The following is a 24,379-nucleotide window of genomic DNA, read 5'->3' on the forward strand; positions in this document are numbered from 1 at the left end:
ATTGGAACCACAATTCACGTTAACCCGACATGACGCATGTATCATAGGAGTACATATGTAGCGTTTATTGCTTTACTATAAAATTAGATAGCCAGCACTACAACCACAATTGACGTTGCACCGACATTACGCCTGCATAGGGTCTTTTCCAAAGCAATTTCTAGACATGGCGTGGCTCTGTGGTAGAATACCTGACTGCCACGCAGAATGCTTAAGTTCGATTCCTGCTGCGATCGTAATTTTTATTCTTTCTTTCGTCAGGTGAAGGCTACCGGTGTCGATTTTTCTTAACGCTGTCGCCTTTAAATTACCAATGTCTGTTCTCGCCGTTCCTAGATACATGTAAACTGTCAATCACCTGTGGCGCATACCTGTATACCCCGGCCCGGTGTATATGGGTATGCGCCACACGTGTCTGGAGGAAAGGGTTTGACGACGTATGCGACCGGATTTTCACTTCATTCATGTCATGACCAGACAGTCATATTCGTAAACCCTCTTGTTACCCTCCCATGCCAGTTTTGATCTACACCAAGTTAAGGAGGCGATCTTGAGAGCACCCAGACGTAGGCGGCTAGATAGATAGATAGATAGATAGATAGATAGATAGATATATAGATAGATAGATAGATAGATAGATGATGATAGATAGATAGATAGATAGATAGATAGATAGATAGATAGATAGATAGATAGATAGATAGATAGATAGATAGATAGTAGATAGATAGATAGATAGATAGATAGATAGATAGATGATAGATAGATAGATAGATAGATAGATAGATAGATATAGATAGATAGATAGATAGATAGATAGATAGATAGATAGATAGATAGATAGATGATAGATAGATAGATAGATAGATAGATAGATAGATAGATAGATATATAGATAGATAGATAGATAGATAGATAGATAGATAGATAGATAGATATAGATAGATAGAGATAGATAGATAGATAGATAGATAGATAGATATATATATAGATAGATAGATAGATGATAGATAGATGATAGATAGATAGATAGATAGATAGATAGATAGATAGATAGATAGATAGATAGATAGTAGATAGATAGATAGATAGATAGATAGATAGATAGATAGATAGATGAAGATAGATAGATAGATAGATAGAAACGCTAAACGTGTCTAAGGTTCGCTAAGAAATGATTCGCATTTAAAAGTAACGGTGAAAGGGGATATCCTTTTCTCACAGAGGGGGAGTGATTGTGAATAGGAGATGAGAGGGAATCGTTTACGATCAGCTTGGTTGTTCCACTATTGTAGCACATCCTAATTCCATTTAGCAGAATGTTCCCAGTATTGATATCACTTAGAAGTTCAAAAAGAAAATCATGGCTCACTTTATCAAAAGCTTTAGCCAAAATCCAGTTGAATAAGAGCAATCTGTTCATATATAACTGCCAGACACGCACTCTAGAATTCAACGACCAATGTGTATATTCGTCTGTATGCTGCCGCTCTGATTCCACCAGTCTGATGCTCTCCCACTAGATCACGAATGGCAGATTGCAGCCTCTTTGCTAGAATTTTAGCGAAAATTTTATAGTTGATAATATATAACGATATCGGTTGGTATCCGCCAATCTGTCTTTTCACATCCACTGATTCAACTTTCGGAGTGAGTATAGTGTGGCCATAATAAAACGTGGGTGGTACCATGTTAATATCGAAAGCATATTTGAAAACCTCCAAGAGAATTGGGCATAAATTTTCTTGAAACTGCTTATAAAACACAGCTTTGAGATCATCAGGACCAGGTGTTTTTCGTTCTTGTAGATTTTTCACTGTCAAAGCAATTTCTTCAAGAGAAATGTCTGCTTCCAACATTGATTTATCTTCCTCTGTTAATCTAGGCAAAAGATTGATAAATGTTGAAACTGCATCACGCTGTCCAGTGACTATCGGTGTGCCAAAAAGTGCAGTATAACACCCCTCGAATTCTTTTAATATTGAAGGTCTATCATAAATTAGTTTAGACTGTGTTTGAATTTCGCTAACTTCCTTAGAAAGTGCGTGTCTTCTTTCATCATCAAAACTGCGTTTTGAAGGTTACTCATGAAAGAATCGCTTCTCACGTGATCGAATAAATGCCCCTCTAAAACGTTCCGTGTCGAAACACAAGTTTGCTTTGACAGAACGTATGGCCTCTGTGTATGCATCGTCCAGGGTGTTCCAACTCCAAGGGGTGCAGTTCTACAAGATCGTCTAAGTATGCTTTTTGCTGCCACTTTCGTTCGAAAGCTAAGCGAGATGATTCTTCTATTGCAAGCATTTTTACCTCCTGTTTAAAACATTGAGCAAAAATACTGCCATTTTTGCGAGAGAATGAACAATTGTGCGATACACGCCATCGACAAAGGTATCACGCTGCGATAATCTGTTGTTAAATTTCCATAAGTCCAAATTCACAAGGTGCAGGCGGCGTCGAGATGTTCCAAAAGATGCCGATGCGAAACAGTGGTCCGAGAAAAATATAGGGCGAACTCGATAATTTGTTACCCTACTCGCGAGGCATTGGGACACACAAATTCTATCTAAACGAGCTGGAGATGAGCAGTTAAAGTGCGTAAACCGAATCTCGTTATGCTCGTGTTCATTGACATCAATAAGTCCACTATCTCTTATCAGGCCGAGCAAAGTCGCCGCACTGCGATCATATTGGTTACTATGCGTTGCACGATCACCAGGGCTACACAAACAGTTAGTCACCAATAAAAATGATGGCACTATCCGAGGACAAAAGTGGCGCAAGTGCATCAAACTACGCTGTTCGGTGTACAGATACATATCACACGAACACTCAAAGTTTCAAGCATGAAGTCACAGCAGATCAATCTCCCTTCACCATCGGTGTGCAGCGTCAACGAATTGTAACCAAGGCTCCTACGCAGAAACAAAACACCAACCCGACACTCCCACAGCGTGACTCATGCACACATCATATGCGTTGACGAACGATGTCACCACTTTCGCTGTGTCCTCGTCTGATGAAATCTTGGTCTCCTGCACAGCAACTATGTCTACTTGCTCTTGGTGAAGCAGCTTGGACAGCTGCTTCTGCCGAAGGGTAGATCTGAGGCCACGGGCATTTAAAGTCGCTATGTGCAGAGGCTTGGAGGTAGCCATGGTTGCAGAACTACGAGTTGCTTGCCCCCGGATTGTCATCCAGAGCCTTGTGCGGTGTAGTGCGCTTGTCTTACGGCTTGGCTCGCACACCCGCAGTTTTCTTTTCCCGGCTTTTCATGAGAAGAGCATCCTCCGTTGTGTCACCATCACCGCTGACTATGCTCACGTGGAAGCTCCTTAGGCGGAATGAGCACCTTTTTAGGAGGTTGAGCTTCGTAATTCTGGTTCTGCTGGCAGGCTGGACCACTGTCTTGTTTCAGGCTTTCCTTGGAACGACAAGCAGACGCAGTAGAAGGCTGCTCTGGTGTATTGTATCAGCGTACCCTCCTATATCATAATTCGACGGTGTTTTATAGAGAGGTTTTGGAGGCACATCATCGCACTGTTTTTCTGTGCTTCTCAACTCATTTTCATCAGTACACTGGGTTTCTTCTACCTGCTCCATAGCGCAGCTTTCTTTTGCTTCAGTCAAAGGACGACGAAGAGCGCCAGATGCGTCCACAACCTCTGTGACATTCATCAGGAGTTCATGATGCAGTTCTTCCTCTGCAGAACGTACCTTACTGGCGTAAGTGCTGACACAAACTTCGCTGGTATGTCTATACCTGCCACACAATGAGCAACGTGGAGTTCTGCACTGACGGCGCACACGCCCCACTCTGTTGCATCGCAAACAGAGTGGCGCCCTGCCCGGTATGACAATCATTGACTGGTTCCCGTTAATTGACACAAGGTGTGGTATCTCTTCAATGGTTCTTCCTTCATCTAGCGTCATCGCTACATGGCGGATTCCGGTACCCCCTTATGAAAATGAGTCTTGAGTGTCTAGTGTCGACTAGGTGCGCTCCTAATGAGTCACTAGACAGACATTAGACATGCAAAGCCTAATGTCGTTTAACATTAAGTGTACATCGGAGAGTCAAATGACCATGTGCACTTTAATTTCTGGTGACTGAAGTGTTCAGACTTTCAGTTGCCGTTCCTAATGTCAAAACGCGCATCACAACAAAGAAGTTAAAAAGCCTTAATCGCCACCGTAAAATCAGTTTATCACAATAGACAAGTTCGTCTTTCAGAGACTACAAGCAATAAACAATTTGTGTTGCAATGTACACAAATATCGTGTTTCAGTAGAATGCGTAAATATTTTACATATATCGCCCATGCACCGGCGATTGAAGAATTGCTGACGACCGCAGCAATGTTCATTATATTACCTGCCGTATAATAGAAGTAAGCATTTCCTTATTTTTAAAAGGCATGAGTCGATCACATATGCAAATATGAACAGATATGATCAAGTGACACTGCGAACACTCGCTCAGGGGCCCGTGTTGCCCATTTGTACACTAGAAATTAACGGAGGAGAGTGGGGATTACCCGCACGGCGTCGCGAAGGATTTTGGGGGGCGGAGAAGAATTGGAACTGTGGACAATGGGTGACGTACAGAAAAAAAGTTCGTTATTGTTGTGATAAAAATTAGGGACTGTTCTTATGCATGGGGCACTTACATATATGTCCAAAACAGAATGTTGTTGGTTGCAAAGATACGCGGACAAGCGTTTTTCCCAACCTCAAACTACTGTCTCTATCTCTCCTCGCTGTTGCAACGCTGGTCAGAAGCAGCCGACAACCAAAGTTCGATTTGGCCCAACGTCGCGTACATCCTTCTCCCGCCCCGCCTCCTCGTAATGTCGTCTCCACGCGACTCTTCCGTTCTCCACGGCGTCAACTCCTCTCTCCCTTCACTCCTTCCTTGTCCCATTCACCTCCTCTGTGTGCAACGTGGGGTGTCGCCTATCACACCCTACCCATTCCCTCCTCCTATCATAATCCCTACCTCTTTCTATCCACGGGAGAGGGCAGTAACTTGAAACACAAAAGCGTTTCTTTTGAGTAAGGACTCAGAGATGACCGTCGTCTGCGATGCGAGTTTGAAAACTGCCCATTTCTAACTTTCATTTCCCCAAAACAAAATGTATAGTTGTATAACAAAATCGAACAGCCATAACACATTCCCAACATGCACACACGGGTTAAAAAAAGCCATAAATACACTTTTTTTATGTACAGTGACAAATAAAAACAACAACATTGCTTTATTTTCTACGGAGCGCTGTTTGAAGAGAGGGTCAGCGCGCACCAAGGAGATATTTATATTTGTTTTGATTTATGCAGCGTCATTTCGCGTTTTTGCACTTGTGAAAACGTCGCACCTTTTACGTGCACCTCACAGTCAAATAGCGCCTTCGTCTTCAAGTGAGCGCTCGTCACCCTCCAGCTTTCCCGACGACTCGCCGAGGGAGCTTCTGACGAATTTCACTAGCAAATGGCTGTATAAGCCTGAGACGGCCGCTCGAACAATGAAATGGCCGTCACATGAGGTACGGAAGGTTCACAACCAAAACTAAATTCGAAACGCGCGCCGAACCGGACTATTTCGCGGAGCAGTACATGTGCAGTAGCTCCGCCCCCGTAGCCTTCCCTTCATTGCCAAGAAAAGTTGTCCTTGGGGGCGCTTTAGTTGTTTGACGGGTGCACGGTGCGCGCGGTTTGTGTGTGTGTGTGCCATGCTGTGTTCTGCAATGCTTCGTTACCACGTTTATCGATTATGCACGTTGGTTACTTGATTCAATGTCAAGTGTACCTTCCAAGACGATCTAGGTCCTAGTCTCGTGACTGAAGGCGAGTGCGGACGTACAGCAGCCTTTTGACAAGACTGTCGCCGAGTGTACGGTACATTGTGGACTGTAAAGCTGAAGAGTGCACAGTGGATGCATGATTTTGGTAAGTTCTAGAATATTTCTGAATTACACAGCTAGGTTATTTCATTACATGACGTCTTTTACGCAGGAACCGAGTGTGATCGTCTGGGCGGTGTGTTCACTCTGCGGGGATGATGGCCAGAGGAAGGATGATAGACAGGTATGTTTTACGCTATGCTCAATGCTTTCTGTGCACTTTATACGGTTGTATGAAGCACTCACCATGTGCGTTCACTACCTACAACTGCAACGGGTGGATGAAGGCGCGTTGCTTTGCGCGATACTCCGCTCGCTTCTGTAACGCAAGCGTTTCTTGTCATGGCGCTCTTCTTCCTTGGCTGTTTTTCGATTCCAAGAATGCCTGTCGCTCGGCCCGCCCGCTTCCCGATGCTGCTTCTCTACTCGGGAACTGGTTGACCTTGGGGACGCCTGCGCGATGTATGTGTCGCAGGGAGGGCAACACTCGCCCTTTTGGGCGTAGGGGACCGGAGGGGGGAGGTGAGGTAGGAGGGAAGGACTGAGAGCATGGCTCTTTCCCGGAGAGGGGACGGGTCGCGACCGAGGAGAGAGAGAAAGTGGCCCGCTCTTGGCATTCCGCCGCTCAGAAGCGATCGTGAACCGAAGGAAGAATAATTTGCAAGATTTTTTGTATCCGAGTTGTGATTCTGTAAATAAACTTCTTAGCGTCGTCGAAAGTTATTGAAATCGACTACAGCTGTATACTGCACGAGATCATCGCCTGAAGCTACTTGTACGATGGCTTATCACTTCGGAAATAGAACTGCTTTAAACATAACGTTCATCGCCTAGCCTTCTCATGATGCAGGTACAAATGAAGTAACTTTTCAGGAAACTCAGTAATAATTGGCATGTAGTACGCGGGGAGGAAGATATAAAACACGCTGCGGCTGCACATGCGCGCGCGGTGCTCTTCAGTGGCGTGTGTTTGTGGCTTTCTCCGCGACTACTGCACCGCGCTTGTTTTTGTTAGAAGTTAGTTGCACTATGGTTAGGATTTTAATCTGACTGTGCAAGGTCGTTGCTACGAGAAACGAACTTGCGTTGGGTGAACCCACTTGAAGATAATACAAGTCAGTGAATTAGGTTATATTCTGGTACTAACACCATGTGTACAGTAATTTGAAAGAGCACAAGATGTATATAATTATCAATTCTAGACAAATATGCCAGTTGCGTTTGGCAAGGTGCCCTTTGTTGCAATATTTGTGTTTGAGAAAAATGATGTCAAATATTTTTCCCGTCGTTATATTGTTTCCTGAAGCATACTGGTTTATATTAACAGAAGTTGTTGTAATGGTTAAGCAGCACTGTTCCAAGAGCTTTTTATCCACTGTGCTGGGGTGGCAAAAGCACACCTCAATTATGTGCTTATCTAAAGTTCATGTTTCTTTTGTGAGCTTTTCTTAAGGCAGCATGAAACTGAAAAGCGCTCTTATTTGCAGGTTGTGCGACTAAGACGTAGCATTCATTGTGAGAGTGCTACTTTAATTTTATGAAGTAATTATTATGGGAAACGAATCTAAACTCTCATATGTAACTATGTGTGCAGAAGTTTAGAGAAGGCTGACAAAAGTGGTTAACGGTTTTTTTTATGGCTTGCAGAACTACAAATTCAAGCCGATATTCCAGGCATTGATTGGCTTTAACACGACTAGAATTACTTTCCTAAACGGCTCAAATTCATCATATAATACAATATGTAAAGCTCGGCATTATTGAGTGTGCACATGGGCCACACATACTCTTATTTTATCAATTTATGCATTTTATATTGTGTAGCAGAGTTGATGTAATTTTCGTCATTTAAATGACCTATATCGTAATCTGCGTTCTCCAACCACATAGTGTTTACTAAGTAAATAAGTTTCTGAAAGTTCGGCTTGCAATGGCACCATTACAGTTGTCTGCCATGAGCCGTTGCTCAGGTTATACTTGTTCTTATAGCGCAATCTGAGTCCATCATTCAAGGCCCTTGCTGGTATATAAACATAGACTTGCCTGAATACATTGTATGTATTGTGTGTGAGCTGTAAGGTCTGTGTGGTGCGCCAACTCATGAATGTTTTCTGGTATCCTTAACATATGTACCCGGTGATCCTACCTGTTCGTGGAACTGAAGCAGACGACAGCTTGCAGACGAAGATGGGAGCGTTCTACCTGTGAGCCTGGTCGAGCTTATATTTTATGGTAGGCATTTGTTTCAATCTTTACAAAAAGCTTCGACATGTTGCGCCTGCTCATGAACCTATTGCAACTTTTTTGAGGGAATTCTAAGATCAAAGAAACAAGACCCTAGACGTAACTCCATTAATGTATACTTGATGCAGGACTTGACCTTCTGTGTTGTTTTCCTGTTTTCTTACAGGATTTGCTGAAAGTTTCTATTGGAAATGCGATATAAGATGCAATTTTGACTAACTCTAACTTCACAAAAGTGCTTTTTGTCAACTACCTGCACGGGGCCTTGGCAGTACATCTAAGTGTTCTAAGGTGCACGATGTGTTGGATAAAGTTTTCTTTGCAACTCTTATATATTTACTGCGATCTTTCGTGCAGGATACACATGCATGGATACACATACATGGATTCCCTACAAGGACCCTGCGCATCAAAAGCAATCTGTCATCAATGTTAAGTAGACAGATTAAACGAAACGAAGATATGACAGGTGTACACCATATTTTTCTTTCATTTAACCTCTGCATGTTTCCCAGTCAATAAATGTTTTTATCCATTTTCTTTTGTTGAGAAATGTCTTTGTACAGCACAAGTGTCGTAGAAGGTGCATACATGCACTTTTGTATGATGCTTGGCTGCATGTGTATCAACCAGCAAACACATTGTCAGGCACAACTAATATGTGATTCCGTACCATCATCCGGACATATCATAAATCTTATCATGCACTGTAATAGTTCTGTTTCAGGAATGTTATGAATGTCATTGGCCACGAAGCACAAGCTTGGCCGAGGGTCATTGCAAACAGGATGTTTCATACTCACAAGAAAGTCACTCATACGGACACATTAGAATGACGGTGGCCAATATGTTTTTGAATGACATTATGAGTACATTAAAACAATTCTGAAGAAATACATTAGAGAATCAAATGAGTGTTGATGTCAAAGGTCGTTTCATGCTCACTAGACTATCACATGTTAATACGCATCGGACTATCACATGTTAATCCGCATCAGACTATCACATGTTAATACGCATCAGAATGATCGGCCAATATGTTTTTGAATGGCATTTCAAATACATTACAAAATTCTAAAGGGACACATTAGAGCGTCAAATGACTGAAATGTCAGAAGTCATTAGACTTTCTTTTTGAACTCGTCTCACATTTTCATAAGGGCCCATATGATCCATATCATCGCACTGCCATTTTTCCTTAGTGACCAAGTGCACCTTTCCAAATCGCTCAAAAGCTTCAAGAACATGCTTGTTCTCGAGGTGTTCAGGAAGCCAGAGCAGCTTCAGCTTAACATCTCTTGAAGTAGCGTTCACTTCAAGACACCTGAGTCCTTTTTGCACGGAAGTCACTACATCGTAGCAGTTTCTCTTTAGTCGGCTCATTCGCGCATGTCACCATCCACACGTACGTGACTCATCTGATACTGTCCTAAAGCCAGCAGGTCTTTTAAGTTTACCACTTGCTTCAATGCATCACGGAAGTCAAGAGCCAAGTACGGGCGACCGCGGAGGTCCACGTGCAGAAATACGGCGTTTAAAACAAAATCATAATGGTATTCAGCGCGAACAGTAGAGAAAGGACAAAGGAGAGGACGTGGACGCGCAGCGCATTCTTCCAACTAAAATTTATTCGTTTTTTTTTCAACTATTCCAATTTTTCCAAATTTATTCCAACTAAAATTTATCCTTTTACTCTCAGGTTTTTTCTTCTCTTCTTTTTTTTCTTTTTTGATCACCTGGTCTGTATATATATATATATATGTGTTCTTCTCGAGTAAATTTTAGTTGGAAGAATGCGCTGCGTCCACGTCCTCTCCTTTGTCTACTGTTTGCGCTAAATACCACTATGACTAACTTGTTCCAACTCGTCCAACAAGCAACGTTGTTGTTTAAAACATTACCTCTGGGGCAGGCGGGGCAGAACGATACGGTAATCACTGGACGTGTCATCAGAAAGTCCTGTTGAACCTCCGCTCGTAGCCGATGCGGTGTTTCTACCAAAGTACATAGTCGACATGATGAACCACTCATCTTCTTGAAACTGCATCGGGAAAAAACACTACATGAATGTGGAAGGAGTCTTCTTAACGCATGTAATGTTGCATGGCAAAAGCGCAGAATCGCGCCAGGCGTCCAAACATGTGAATTGCGCAATGAGTGGGTGTTTTAAAGGCCCACCCATTGCAAAGCGCTCAGACATTTAATCATCATCATCAGCGAAAGCATCAACAAAGTGAACAGCTGCGTAGGATCGCGTGTTGCCCTACGGACGCGTAGTGGGCCCTTCGCTGATTCGCAAAAGGATTAAGTATGGCGTCGCGGACGCTTACCAACTTTATTTGTAATAGGTATTATAGGATACTTTGAAACGGCCAATGTTACGCGCACACTAGTTCGTTTCATTACGGCACGGTTGAGGCATGCACCGAGAACCGAAACGAGGCTAGCAGTTGAGAAGGCGATGCGCACGGGGCGCGATCAAACTATCGCGTTCTATTCTTAAGGGAGAAGCTCAAGCGTCCTCCATTTTTTTTTTTTTGTTACCTTGGAGAACGGTGCGGATGGTCCAAAAGTTCTGCTTTCGCCGCGCTGCGCTCTGCTCACGCGTGTCAGTGATAGTTTCCGCTTGCGTAGTCGCATCGCAAGGGTAGTTCGATTATCGTAAATTGCTGCGCTTGCCTTGCTGACTCGCGAGGTTCGATCGAAGTGCAATCTATAGAAAAATGCCGCGTCCATATAATCTCTTTTAATGCCCGAATTGTGTACGCCACTTGACCAAGAGCAGCTGGAGCAGCGAAATGAACGACTTACCGATGGGCAGGGTTGCCAGGTTTGGCTACTTTGCGCCAATTTGGCTACTTTTTTTTACGCCGGTGGCTGAAGAAAAATCGCCTTGGCTACTTCGCTCCCTTTTGGCTATTTTCTTTTGACCGCTGGTGTTCGAGTATATGGGGCCAAACCATGGCAGTCAAAGCGTGCTTATAACTCCGAAAATTAAATGTTTTCAGTTTGATTACGCAGATAATGAATTTCTATGCAAATGATGGTGCAGCGGCCTAAGCAGGCGTAAGGGTCAATGGTAGCGATCGCAACATAAATATAAACACGTTTATAACCTGCCAGCCAAGCATGTCTCGCGCGCTCTTAAAGAAAATTCTTTTGTATAACTGGCTCGGACTAAGCCAAAACTATTGCAGGATGCCTCATTTTGCAGATCAGCCATTGATGAACGCGGCCTTAAACCACAATTAAAAGGGAGCAGGACAATCGAAAGCGCTCTGCATTCATCGACATTAGAAATCGGGTGCCCAACATTTCAAGTGAGTACTGGAAAACCAGTACACAAAAGGCAAAGGCGGCAACACAAGCGCTCACTATGAACAGAGGTTAGTTACCGCTCGTGTTGCCGCATTTGCCTCTTGTGTCCTGGTTTTTTAGTGATCTCTCTAGAATGTCGTACCAACTCGCCCACCAATCAATCCATCGAACTGCTTGTATCGTTTCTTAGGCTTAGGTACAGACTGCGACTCTGGATTCGTCGTCACGGAGGAAATTGTGGTGGAAGTGGCTCCAGTTTATGAAGCAAAACAGAAAGGTGAGCTAGTTCGTACCTATTTATTCTTGTATACCAGAAGCGCAAAGAGGGCAAGGACAAGCAAGTGCACAACGCGAGCACAACACGAAGCGCTCGTGTTGTGCACTTTCTTGTCCTTGTCCTTTTTGCGCTTCTATTATACAAGAAGGTACAATTTATGCTTCAATGCCAGAGACTGTGATCTTGAGCGCACTGATCATGCCTAAGACTCGTTTTTATTGTCGCAACTTCTAGTCGTTTCAAGTCATGCAATACGCGTGAAGAGAGAGTAGTTTTTTTCAACAGCGCACACACTACGTTATCATGCACGAAATGATGGCTAAAGTCAAAAACTGACGCCGGAACCACAGGAATGGTAATTTTAAAGTGCTCGTGCTGCACGTATTTACCAACGTAGGTAGCGCAATGAGACAGGACAACACAAAGGAACACACTAAGACAAGCGCAGTGTTCGTCCATTGTGCTGCTTACGACGATATTTAGGTCCCAACACCAACTCGCCCAACATTAAAGTCTTTTAAAGCACATATTTACATTTTCCCCGAAAAAGCTATGGCATTTAGCCATTTAAATAAAAACGTGGAAGCGGTTTTCACACGCGTGGCTATTTTCGGCTACCTTTACTGCCCTTCGCTAAAGTTGGCTACTTTTTGGCTAGCTTTTATCATTTTCTGGCTATATTGCGTCTTTTCGACCTGGCAACCCTGCCGATGGGCTACACCATGCTACACCCCGGGCGCCACGGAGGGAACTCCTACGCTCGAAGTGTATTAAGTGCCGCACTTGTGAGCTGCTCATGGATCTGAGACGGATTGCGAGCTGCGCGCGTATCTGAACTGGATTCCCTTCCCCGTTCCTAGCCTGCGTGACGTGTCGAGGATCAGACCAGAACACAGAGAATTCCATGCGCATCGCCATATTTGCATCGCGCGTCGCGCCATCTATCGCACACGCGACGAAAAACATGCGCGGGCTGCCACGCCAGCAGACGCTACACAGAGCAAACGTGTAACTCCCGAAACTCAGCCCGTCGGAGAGCGTGTTTCGCGTCTTTTCCAGCCTGGACATTTTCGCTGATTTTATTGGAACATCAAGAACATCTTGAGTGAGCTGCGGAAGCCACCTCGTCAGATACGTACGCTGTTACATTTGTAAAAAAACGTTCTCGCTGTGGTACGCGTGAATCGTAATTGCAGTGCAGCTCGCGAAAGAGTGAAACGATGTTTTGTTGCGCCATATTACAAGTTGTGCACAAAGTTTTGTGGAATGTGATCATTTCAGCATGCATCGCGTAATAATTAGAGTACGCTTTACGGGGTAGTTTCGCGGAACGTAATTTTTGTTTCACGAGCGCTCTTACAATAATGCGTCTTGCTCACAAAAGCGTGCTATCAGAGAGTATAACCTGCAGTATCGTTCAGCGATCCCATTTGGAAGCTACCTGCGCGATTTATTCATGTAACGATGATGCTTTACAAGCGAAACTGTGCTACTCTTAGTTAAGCCGGTTAGCTACGCCTGCGACGTAAAGGACACTGGCGCGAGTACTGTTTACTTACGTGCCAATATATGTATTATGTGCAGCTGGATGCCTCGTGTCCAAATAAATTTGGGGACATCAAACGCTGCAATGAAAGCACGAAATTCTGACCAGCTGTTGAGGAGCACCGTGCCATTTATTACCTTTTGAAGACGAAATCTCGAAGGCGTGGATGCCATCAAATCACTAAAGCTTAATACTACGTTGAAAGTGGCAAAGCATGCTGATTGCTTGGCCTTGAAAGCACTACCTTGCACGAGACTTTCGTCAAAGGAAACGCTCAAAGGTATGAAGTGCACCCCCACACAAAGCTCGCGCCTGCATTCAACCCAGCTGCGTGTCACGCAAATCAGGTTCGCAAAATGAAATAGGTGGGCATCACACTGCAGAATACACGCAATTAGTGTACTTACTCGCGCATTTTCACTCGGCTCCTAGTTTTTTTGCTTGAATCACAGTTATCCACTCGCGGCGAAGCTTAAAACACCACACCGGCACTATTTCCGTGGCGCGTCGTAATCGTCGCAGACAACGCTAATATCCTCTTGTTGCGCTGCTTGTTTTGGCATCCAAAGACAACGCAGTAGTGCCCAGACGAGCTCTTACACGCTGAAGCGGCGTGAACGGGTACTTTTTCGCACTTTAAAGCCTCAGAACTGCAGCTTGCCCTGTTTACTTGGTGCTGCCCGCGCGCGCCTCGGCAGCCCGGTCAGCCTAGCGTCTGGGTGCGAGAGTATCCGCTCGGCTCGCCAGCAGCCTGGGTGCGAGACAGGCGTGCTCTGGTGTATACGCGCCTTTGTTTCCGCTGGAAGACGTATCCGGCTGGCGATATAATAAAAAGCCTAAATTGATCGTCGTCACGCTCCTGAGAGTAGATACAACCTTTATGAAAAAACAACAGATAGTGAAGCCAATAAAGGTAGAGGGGACGTTAATTGTATTGTTTTAACTGTACTGTAGTAATTACGATGTAAATGTGAAGAAAGTAAAGTGGAGACAAGTTGCCGCCTGCAGGAACGGAACCTTCAACCTTCGTGTAACGAGCCATTAAATTCAACTCATTTCGTTCATTCACAGCAGGGTCTGTTTCCGGCGCGCTTGATGCCTTCAGGTAGTATGCGTGGGCTTATCGGTCAGTTTTCCACTCGTTCAATGATCACGTGCTACGTGATGCCAGCTGGCAAAAGAAGTGATCCACACTCGCCGTCACGGCTACGAGCGGCGCTAGGACTCCCAGGTTTGCATGCACATAAACACCTGATAAAATGTACGAGCGGATTCCGCCGTAGCTCAATTGGTACAGCAACGGGCGCCTTATCCGAAGGTAGGAATGGTCGATTAAAATTTTAATCGTTATTCGTTCGTCGATTTAGCCTAAGCTTTGATCGATTAATTGCTTTCGTTGTGATGTTTCAATCGATTAATCGAAATTTTTGATGCGTGCTTTAAAAAACTGGCCGCCGTTCCGCCCTGCGAACGTGAATATCCGGCGAAGAAACACCACACATGCTGAAGGGAGGGCGGGGGAGGGGGGGGTGTTCCTTGTTACTTTAGAGTAACGGTAGTGATAATCGCTTTGTGGTCTCTGTGGTATTCGCAATGCCCACGGACTATAGGTGGCGCGCCGTGCTTTTCAAGATGGCGCCAGGAGGAGGGTCAACCCGTTTGTTAGCATAGGAACAGATAGGACGTGCGGACGTAGGGCCCGTGCCACTTTCACCGGATGAAGTCATGAGCCGCGCTGAATTGGATATGAGACTAAAATACTTTCCCAAACCATGGAAAGTGCAAAGTACCCCCCACCTAATTATTTGCTGCGGTGTGAAAGGTTATATTTCAGCTCCGTTACCGTGCATAACGATGCTTTGCGAAATCCTGTGCGTGCTACATAAAACTGCATGAACTAAAATTGACGTATGAGCTGAACGGCACACAGAGGTAGTACGTACCGAGCCTGCCTGACGGATTTGCCGCAGTAGTAGGCCGCCAGCGAGTAGCGTCATCGCTGCAGCACGGGACCGCACGTTTTAACGTGGTTATGGTTTGCAAACATAATACGCCGTCGTCATTACTTGCGCAGTCGGGAACGCGGTATTACGTCTTCAACGGAACACGAGCATTTAACATCCCATTCAGTAGCGCTTGTGTCACAGCCATGCTGAGACCCTAGCCGTGTGCAATTCACTTCACTCGCATGTTGCAGATTCGATCAGCCCGATCCAAACATGAATATCGAAAAGAATGCACACGTGTGCTTTTCGCAACGTCGAAGAAGTTAGCCGAGAGGCGTAGATTGTGGCCGTGACTGCACGTTCCATCGCTCTAACCATTTCGCTTCGCTGGTCGAGCTCGAGCACACGAGTTGGCGATGCGGCGCTCCATAATATCCACAATAATTGTGATACATGCAGTGCACAAGAGGAACTATGCTTTTATTCTGATCTCGCTCAAGGATATTATACGTTAAATACAATCAAAGCGACTTACGAGCGTGAAAGAACATTAACGCACGAGGGGACGTGAAGTGCAACTCGCTCCTCGTGAGTTCAGCTGATCGTTCATCGTCGCTGTCACAGCTGTCACTCTCGGTGCTTTCGCAGTCTTCAATGTCCAGTGAAAAATCCTCGTCGTCAATATGGTTTCTTTCAACATCACTGCTGAAAGCAATCCGAAGAAATTCCTCCGCCGAACGACTGCCACCACTCCGCGTCACCACGTTCACAATTAGAGAGACGACTGGGCGCGACGAACATTATGCTCTCGGATCGGTCAACGAGCAAATCGCTTGCAGTGTGCTGCCACCTATCAACAAACGTACAAAAACAAACGGCGCAGCGCTGGCTATGAAACCAACACACTGGCGAAGGACGGTGTGGAAAGCGTTCGCTCCACGAAAGGCGTGGAGCAGACGCGTCCTCGAATGATTGAAACGTCGCTCGCACGATTAGTAACAGCGCTTTGCTGACAAAGGATAGAGGCCCTATTTTGATGTATCGACAACTTGAGATCGCTGAGTTTTACAAGAGCACATCGCGAGCCCGCGCGACCTCCCGCGTAGCACTGACCAATGCTATATACAAGTAAAACAGGGTGAGATTCAACTGAATATGTCAGACGATAACATTTAACTAACCTACGTGGCTACAGAAAGCCTTGCGAAGCTGATAGTATGCGTACGCTGTGGGCTAGCATTGAAAGCGCGAGTCGCCACGTATTTTCACGAAAACTTCGCGCCTCGCAAAAACGCATCAGATTTCTCGTGTCACGGAGGGCCCGGTTTGTTCACTGATGCAGGGAACGTGCAAAGTCGTAGTGTTCCTTCCTTGCCATTGCGTTAACACTGAGGTTAGCACAGCCGAACAACGGAGAGACTGCGTAGTGCTGCCATTTTATCGTCTACTAACCCTCCTCGAGAGGACGCTCCTGAATTCCGCTTGGTGGCGCGACAGTCTATGGGCATTGCGAATACCGTGACGGATTCCGTCACCATTTTCAGCAAAATGAATTCATTGCTTTCGTCGAGCATTGTATTCACACTGTTCCTCTGGTGCCTTTAATTTCTATGGCCTACCCATGGCAGTCCTCGAATGAACTGAATGGGTCTTCCCATTCAGTTCATTCCCATTCCCATTCAGACGGGTCTCCATCTTCATATATTTAAGCGGGAAACAGACGCGGGGAGAATGAAGGGCCGTTTGATGTTATTCGAAGCCCTCGCGTGAAGTGCAAGGCAGCTGCAACCTAATATTTACCGGGAACGCGTGGGAGGGTGTACCCATTTTTCACTGGCGCCTTATCATCCTTCATGCGGTTTTGATTCTTGTTTGCAGTTTTCTTTATTGAAACGAACACTGAGCTCTATGCTGTATGCCGTATTGCAAAGAAAGATGCCGTTTCCTTTCATACGTTTCCTTTCCACTTCGATAACCTGTGGTCGTGTTGGCGTGTACCGTACGTGTAATGAAACGCCACGCACTTTCTGCTTTTTCCGCGCCTCGACGAGCAGGTGCGTACTACGCAGCGGTTCCCCGACATGCTGGCACGTAGTCGCTCTGATTGATCGCACTCGCGCTGAGGATCACACGACAAATCAGTTGATACGACACGATGAATCGTAGGCACGGATCGGGACAGCAAGGAGAGCCACTGGCTGGGAGTGAGAGCCGGTGAGAGCGTCGCTTGGCGTCGGCGGCACAATAAATACCATGGAGGAAGGAAAACTCAGGAGAGGCCCTATCGTATCCCAATGCATTGCGAAAAGTGTGGCGGAAGTGACGTCAGATTTATGGGGCAAACAAACCGGTATGGGGCAAACAAAACAGCAGACGCCCCGCGGCGTGCTCTCCGCGGTGGTTCGCTTCTGCTCAGATTTGTAGTCCCGGCGTAAACTTAGCGCGTATTGTGCGCTTTGCACGTAGTAAAACGTTGCAAGCAGACGTTTACCAGGCTGTTCGTGCGCGGCAGGCCCGAGCGAGCGTTTTTGTGCTACAGAAAGTACCGGTACGCGCCGTAATCCAAAACATTCAGCCCCTGCACCATTGTATTCGAACTCACCTAGCAGTGACTTACGCGTTCTACTGGGCGTTAGATCTCTATTTTCCGTTCTCGTAGCCCGATTGCCCGATTAGCGGTTGCGGCGCAACGCCAACCTATAGTTGACGTAACTTCACGTCGAAAAGAGGACACCGCTGTATTGTATACGCGATCGTGCACGTAAAGTTTGTAATTCCAGTACGCACACAACAAGCACGCAGCGAGCGCACACAGCACAATACATACATCACGTAGTCCGATAATAACAACAAAAGTTTATTGCCCTTTCGTTGAACGACACAGCCTCTAAAACGTACGATATGCCTTCAGCGCATGTTATGTACGGCGCGTCAGACGCCAAAAACAAAAGTTCACATGAGTTCTGAGTTGACAGAATGAGTAACAAGCAACAGAGCGCACATCCGAGAGCTTCGCACGCAAATACCATGCCTTAGTGATCAGCAATGAAGCGAACGTATACGTACACATGAAAAGTGACACCCGGTACTGTCCGCGTGCACGCGATTTGCACCGGGTATACGCAACAGCTGGGCATTGCGTAGCTTTCCTAAAGAACACACACAAAGAGCAGCATGCGTGAATCGACTACACCGCTCGCACGGCAAAAAACAAACAAACAAACAAAAAGGCTGCAAAGTTTCGCGATGCGCGCATGCGCATGCAAACATCGAGACGGAAGTCGCGAAATGTTTCGCTGCGCCTTCGCTAGGAGGCAATGCGGGTGTTTGCGATGTGGAGGCTTCACGAATGTGACGTCAGGGCCTCTCCTTAGTTTTTCCTTCCTCCATGATAAATACACTCAGATCGTCGACGTCATTGTTACTGGCGTATCGTCACTCAGGATGGTATGGTCGGAATCTATCACACCTGTTACGTAGCACTAGTGTCGATGTCGCAGCGTGATCAATCTTCCGTTGAGCTTTCGTACGCTGTTTGCCCTCGAAATAAAATTACTTCCACGCGACGGACGCCATTCAAATTTGGCCAAGGAGACCTATGTATACGGAGCAATCGAATGAAGGACACATCTCGACTTTGAAATTTGATGTCAGTGCTCCTTTAAACCACCCAGAGGTCGAAGTTTAGTTGTGGCGTTGCAGTTTGCACGAGTATACAGCGAACGCTAGCGGAGTTACACGAGTTTTCTCGTTTCGCTCTTCGCTACGCTGCCTTCGTCGGCTCGTCTGTCCACCTCTCCGAATGCCCTTCCTCAGCGTCCGAGGGGAAAACGCTAGGAGCGCGCGCATCTGCTAGCAGAGGAGCGCGCCAGCGTCTGTTGGTTGTTTAGGGGCCCTTTAACCTGGTATTTTGTGTTTGGTTTTATGCCACAAAATTTTCCAAAGTACGAGAGGTAAAATGACCATCATCTTGAACCTGCACGCGCTCAATCACACTGCCCAAGCACTTGGTACATAATAAGATGGTTAACAAGAGATGCTTCAACGTGCGGTCCCTAATCAGTGTTCACTGCCCGTGTGTTCTCTTCTTTAGTTGACCAGTGTGGTGAGTAGTGGGATTTGCCCGAATCCTGTGGCACGTACGCGCTGTAGGAGTTTCTTGCTTGTTCCACGAAATTTTGCGACCATCGAGAGGTATATAGCATCGCTGTAAAAGGATATCTCATTGTTTGAGAGGCATTGTTTGTGCTTGATCTCGACCTAAGTTGTTCTATCAGGCGCGCTAGATATCTCATGCATGTGCGCATTTGCGCCTGCGTGAAAATTTGCACTTTCGCCGGCTGGACACAGGGGCGTCGTCTTTGAGTGACGTCACGGATTCAAGGATCTGTGGCCATCATCCATGGACGATTCGGCAGCAGGTCGTATTTCCTCGAAGCCTGCCTACTCGAGCGCACCGAAATCGGTGGCGCTTTCGGCGACCACACTGGCCGAAAAGTCGCACCGGAAACATGCAGCGTTGCCGAGGGTGAGGACATCTCGAGAAAGGTAAACGAGACGAGCAGGAAGAGGAAGTAACTAAGACGCTCGCATTCGCAGGGACAGCATCTTTTCTCCATTTGCCCATTACATATTGCGGAAGCCCTCTATAATACTATAATTGCGGACTGACGTGATCTCTTCCGTGAGGTCACCCTTGCGAAATTTCGCAGCAACATGCTGGCCTCAAACAGATAATCGGTACAGGCATCTGCAGCAAATAGAGTGACGAGTTCTTTCGTCCCGGCTAGAACAAACGGCAGCCGCGCCAGTATACTCCACAGGTTTCACCTGGTCGTCGCCTTAATTCCGCGCTACGCGCATCTCTTCAATCGTGTGTACAGCCGGAACTGAGACAATAATAAATAGGGGTATAACGTACAGAACCATTATATGACTATGAGGGACGCCGTAAAGGAGGACTCCGGAAACTTCAACTACCTGGGGTTCTTTAAAGGGACACTAAAGGCAAATAACAATTTATGTCAGAGTGAAACCTCAATGTATGACAACGTCTAAAACGGCAATATTATCAACAGCAGTACCCTACTTGCCGAGAAATTCAGCTAACTGTATCACACGATGAACGCCTTGAGCGGGACGTTTTGGAAGTGATCCCGATGACGTGAGAGAATCCGACTACAATTAATCACTATTCATCAAAGGAGCTGCAATAAAAAAAGAACCTTCCGTTCATCAAGAGACGTAATAAAATGCTGCTTGTTCGTTTCTGTTTGATTCATGGAAAAAAGAACCTCTTTGGCGTTACCATGGGGAACGGCGCGCGTGGTTCAAAAGTTCAGTTTTCGCCGAACTGCGCTTCGCCCGGCGCCCTGCTTCGCTCACGCGGTCACGTCTCAGTGGTAGTTTCGGTATCGCGTGCTGCCGCGTGTGTTTTGCACGCTCGTGAAAGTCGCTTTGACAGGAAGTTCGACAAAATGCCGCATGCATGGGATGTTGACGGATGCCCGAATGGTGCACGCCGCCGCGCAGTAAAGGCGGGCAACATTGGGCATGGCAACAGTGACGTGAGAAAGACCGCTTTCAGGCGGGTGATTTGAAGTGCGCTAACGCGATGCGGACCACTAAAACGTGACTTTATTTGAAAATAAGCACTTTCTTGGCACAAAAATAGCACTACAGGGTTTCTGGACCGCTATTTCAACAATCAACGTCGACTTAATTTGCCCTTAATGTCCCGTTAACGTGTACCTAAATCTAAGTACACGGGCTTCAAGCATTTTTGCGTCTATCGAAAAAGCGACCGGGATTCGATCCCACGAACTTCGGGTCAGCAGTCGAGCACCGTACCACTTGTCCACCGTGGAGCTCGAATTGTGAGCGCTGTCTAATGTATCAGGCATTAGAACATATAGTATTTCGCTACCGTCCTCCCTTCGTGTCACAGCAGAAGACGGGGGCCTCTAGGCTGGCTGACATGGGTGTGCAAGCATATTACCTGATAGGACTGGATTTCCCCAGAAATATGCGACCATGCAGCTTTACCAAATGCTATACAAGGGCACTTTTTTCAATATTATTGGACTGTATGCCATGAAGTTTAGTAAACCGATTCGTAAAGTTGTGGATTATGAAACGAGTCTGTTAGACCCTTTTCATAATCCGCGAGTGCGCTTCCTTGCGCTGCATATTCACCCAACTAATGGCGGCACCTGTCGTGCTTCCAGTGGAGGCGAGGTTCCAGTTGCACGTCTATTATGCGTGTTCGTGTCTAGAGAGCCGAATATATACTTTCCGCGTCATAGCGCAAGCAAACTGCTCTTGAACACGCTGTTTCCAGAAGTGATTATATAACTGTCATTAAGCTAACTGCATCGCAGGAAAGCTAGCTTTACAATAATGAAAAGGGTATATACGCTATAAGGCGGACAGTTGAGCTAGTTACCATATAGCATAATAAAATATTATTGTTAGAGCCCTTATCCCATTTACGCTACAAATCATGTCTTACTATCTATATATATATACCGGGTGTCCCTGATAACTCGGCCCAAGATGAAAAAAAAAGAGCCATGCGCTCTAGGAAGTTTCTACCTGTTGTGTATTAGTGGTAGTCGTATGTACATACAACCTGTATTTTTTCATGACTAAACACTCAAGAAATAATTAACTTTAATCGGCTAACTTTTTTATTCTTGCTCAACTCGGTGAAATAATAAGTAGGGGTGTGCGAATATTCGAAATTTCGAATATTTTTCGAATAGTGTTTGTTATTCGATTCGATTCGCATTGGAATTTTACTATTGGAACTATTCGAAGTTCCCAAAGACAAAAAATTCGGCAGATCCCACGTACCGTGGAAATCGATGTTATGCGAAGCAAGCGCGGGATGGCGACTGGCATAATTTTTCATTTTGAGCGAAACGTTACGGAATAACGCTAGAGAAATGTGGAAGTGGTATAAACAGACTCATATGCTGAAGAGTCGCATATGTTTTATATAACCAGTTGTTTACTGTTGCGTAACGATGCCAACAGCAACATGGGTGTTGCCTTCACCAGACGCGGTAAGCTGATATGTAGTGCTCATATTCTTCAATACTGGCTAGCGCGAATCCGAACAGCGCAAAGAAGAAACACAAATGCACAAGGAAAGCGTTACTCGCAACTAAGCTTCATTCAGCAAAGTTCCCCTGGATATACACACAGCCGAGTGGCACACGCAGGCGCACTGCACGTACGTTACAGTCACAGTTGCAGTTGTTACAGTTGCGTTATACAGTTGTTATGCTAATACTTATCTGTTATGATGGGAACACACGCACGTTTCACGAACCCGTGTGTATGTGTAGAAGGGGTTCTTGACAGTTCTTGATCAAGGTCAGGGGCGTAGCCAAGGGGGGGGGGGTTGGGGGGTTCAACCCCCCCCCCCCCCCCGAAATTTTTCAGTTTTGCTAGCGTATATATACACGCACACATACAAACGCACGCGCGAACATACATAAAGTATGGTTGAACCCCCCCCCCCAAAAAAAAAAAAAAAATTTCTGGCTACGCCCCTGATCAAGGTCATTATCACCGTGATCAGTGAGCACCAGCAGCTGGACCGGACATGTTAATCGGATCCGTTCGTGATCGCGGCTACGAGGGGTCTAAGTGTAGTGAAGTGCGAGGTATAGCATAGCTGGTGGAAATCCTGGATGCCTCTTACGATGAAATGATCTATGATGCCTCCTGTCTTGGACGTGGCAGCGAGGTCTTTTGATGCCCTGTCCACATCCAAGCCGTCTTTCACACAGTATAAAGACCAGGCCTTGTTGGGTCTTGAGAAATCAGTGTTGAAGTCACCGGTAATGATGAGAGGCCTGGTTCTCTCGGCAGATTTATTATAGGAAGCATTGACCCCGGTTTTTGCGTAATCCACGTGGTCCACGTTGCGGAACACGTAGACGACTGGATTGTAGTTGAGCGTCTTCAAGGTTTGTTCTGTCTTCAGCTTCTTCACTTTCCTTGTGTCCGCCACGGTGGTGTAGCGGTTACGGTGCTGGGCTGCTGACCCGAAGGTCGCGGATTCGATCCCGGCCGCAGCGGTCGCATTGCGATGAATGCTAGAAGCCCGTGTACTGTGCGATCTCGGTGCACGTTAAAGAATACTAGATGGTCAAAATTAAAGCCCTAACAATTATTATTATTATCACTTTCCTTGCGTGTCAATGTGTGTGTGCGCGTTTACTGTGTTCGTTGAGACTTTGTATCACCTGTGGCACATACCCGCATAACTTAAACTCTGGTATGCAGCTATGTGCCACACGTGACTGAGAGAAAGGGTTTCATGACGTACGCGACAGGTATTTTGCGTTATTCATGTCATGACCAGTGAATCGCGTGCACCATACCCTGATCCCCTGCTATGCCAATTTTGGTATATTGGAAGTTATAGAGACGACCAGGAGAGCGCCCAGACGTAGGCGGCTAGATAGATAGATAGATAGATAGATAGATAGATAGATAGATAGATAGATAGATAGATAGATAGATAGATAGATAGATAGATAGATAGATAGATAGATAGATAGATAGGTAGATAGGTAGATAGATAGATAGATAGATAGATAGATAGATAGATAGATAGATAGATAGATAGATAGATAGATAGATAGATAGATAGATAGATAGATAGATAGATAGATAGATAGATAGATAGATAGATAGATAGATAGATAGATAGATAGATAGATAGATAGATAGAAACGCCCAAAGTGCCTGAGGTTCGCTAAGAAATGCTTCGCATTTAATACAGTCAACGTCCGACTGAAAGTGACCCCTTCAGATTTTCAATATGCTTCAACTCATTACATTCTCGTATTGCGGCAAAGCTCCCTTTCAATCTCCGTTACGGTCGAACATAGCAAATACACAGTCAACGTCCGATTAGAAGTGGTCCCTAGATTTTCAATATGCTTCACCTTATTACACTACCGCATTGCGGCAAAGCTGTCTTTTAGGCTCCGTTACGGTCGAACATAGCCAAGACACAGTCAACGTCCGATTAGAAGTGGTCCCTAGATTTTCAATATGTTTCACCTCATCACACCCCCGCATTGCGGAAAAGCTGGCTTTCAAGCTCCGCTACGGTCGCAAGAAAACG

The 24,379-nt window shown here is 45.7% G+C and overlaps 1 protein-coding gene and 1 long non-coding RNA gene across 2 annotated transcripts in view; both read left to right on the forward strand.

The window, feature by feature from the left end:
- The first annotated feature begins 5,591 nt into the window (after nt 1-5,591).
- Nucleotides 5,592-8,835, forward strand: LOC125758206 (uncharacterized). The gene is made up of 3 exons (XR_007415971.1): nt 5,592-6,084; nt 8,068-8,132; nt 8,502-8,835. It is a non-coding gene; the product is annotated as an uncharacterized LOC125758206 (long non-coding RNA).
- A 3,943-nt stretch (nt 8,836-12,778) lies between these two features.
- The window catches only part of LOC125756219 (gastrula zinc finger protein XlCGF57.1-like), a 64,523-nt gene continuing 52,922 nt past the window's right edge, over nt 12,779-24,379 (forward strand). Inside the window, exon 1 of the mRNA XM_049415143.1 lies at nt 12,779-12,874. The gene's annotated coding sequence lies outside the window, so the exon portion shown is untranslated. The remainder of the gene's footprint in view (nt 12,875-24,379) is intronic.

Source organism: Rhipicephalus sanguineus, chromosome 4 (genome assembly GCF_013339695.2).
Source record: "Rhipicephalus sanguineus isolate Rsan-2018 chromosome 4, BIME_Rsan_1.4, whole genome shotgun sequence".
NCBI lineage: Eukaryota > Metazoa > Arthropoda > Arachnida > Ixodida > Ixodidae > Rhipicephalus > Rhipicephalus sanguineus.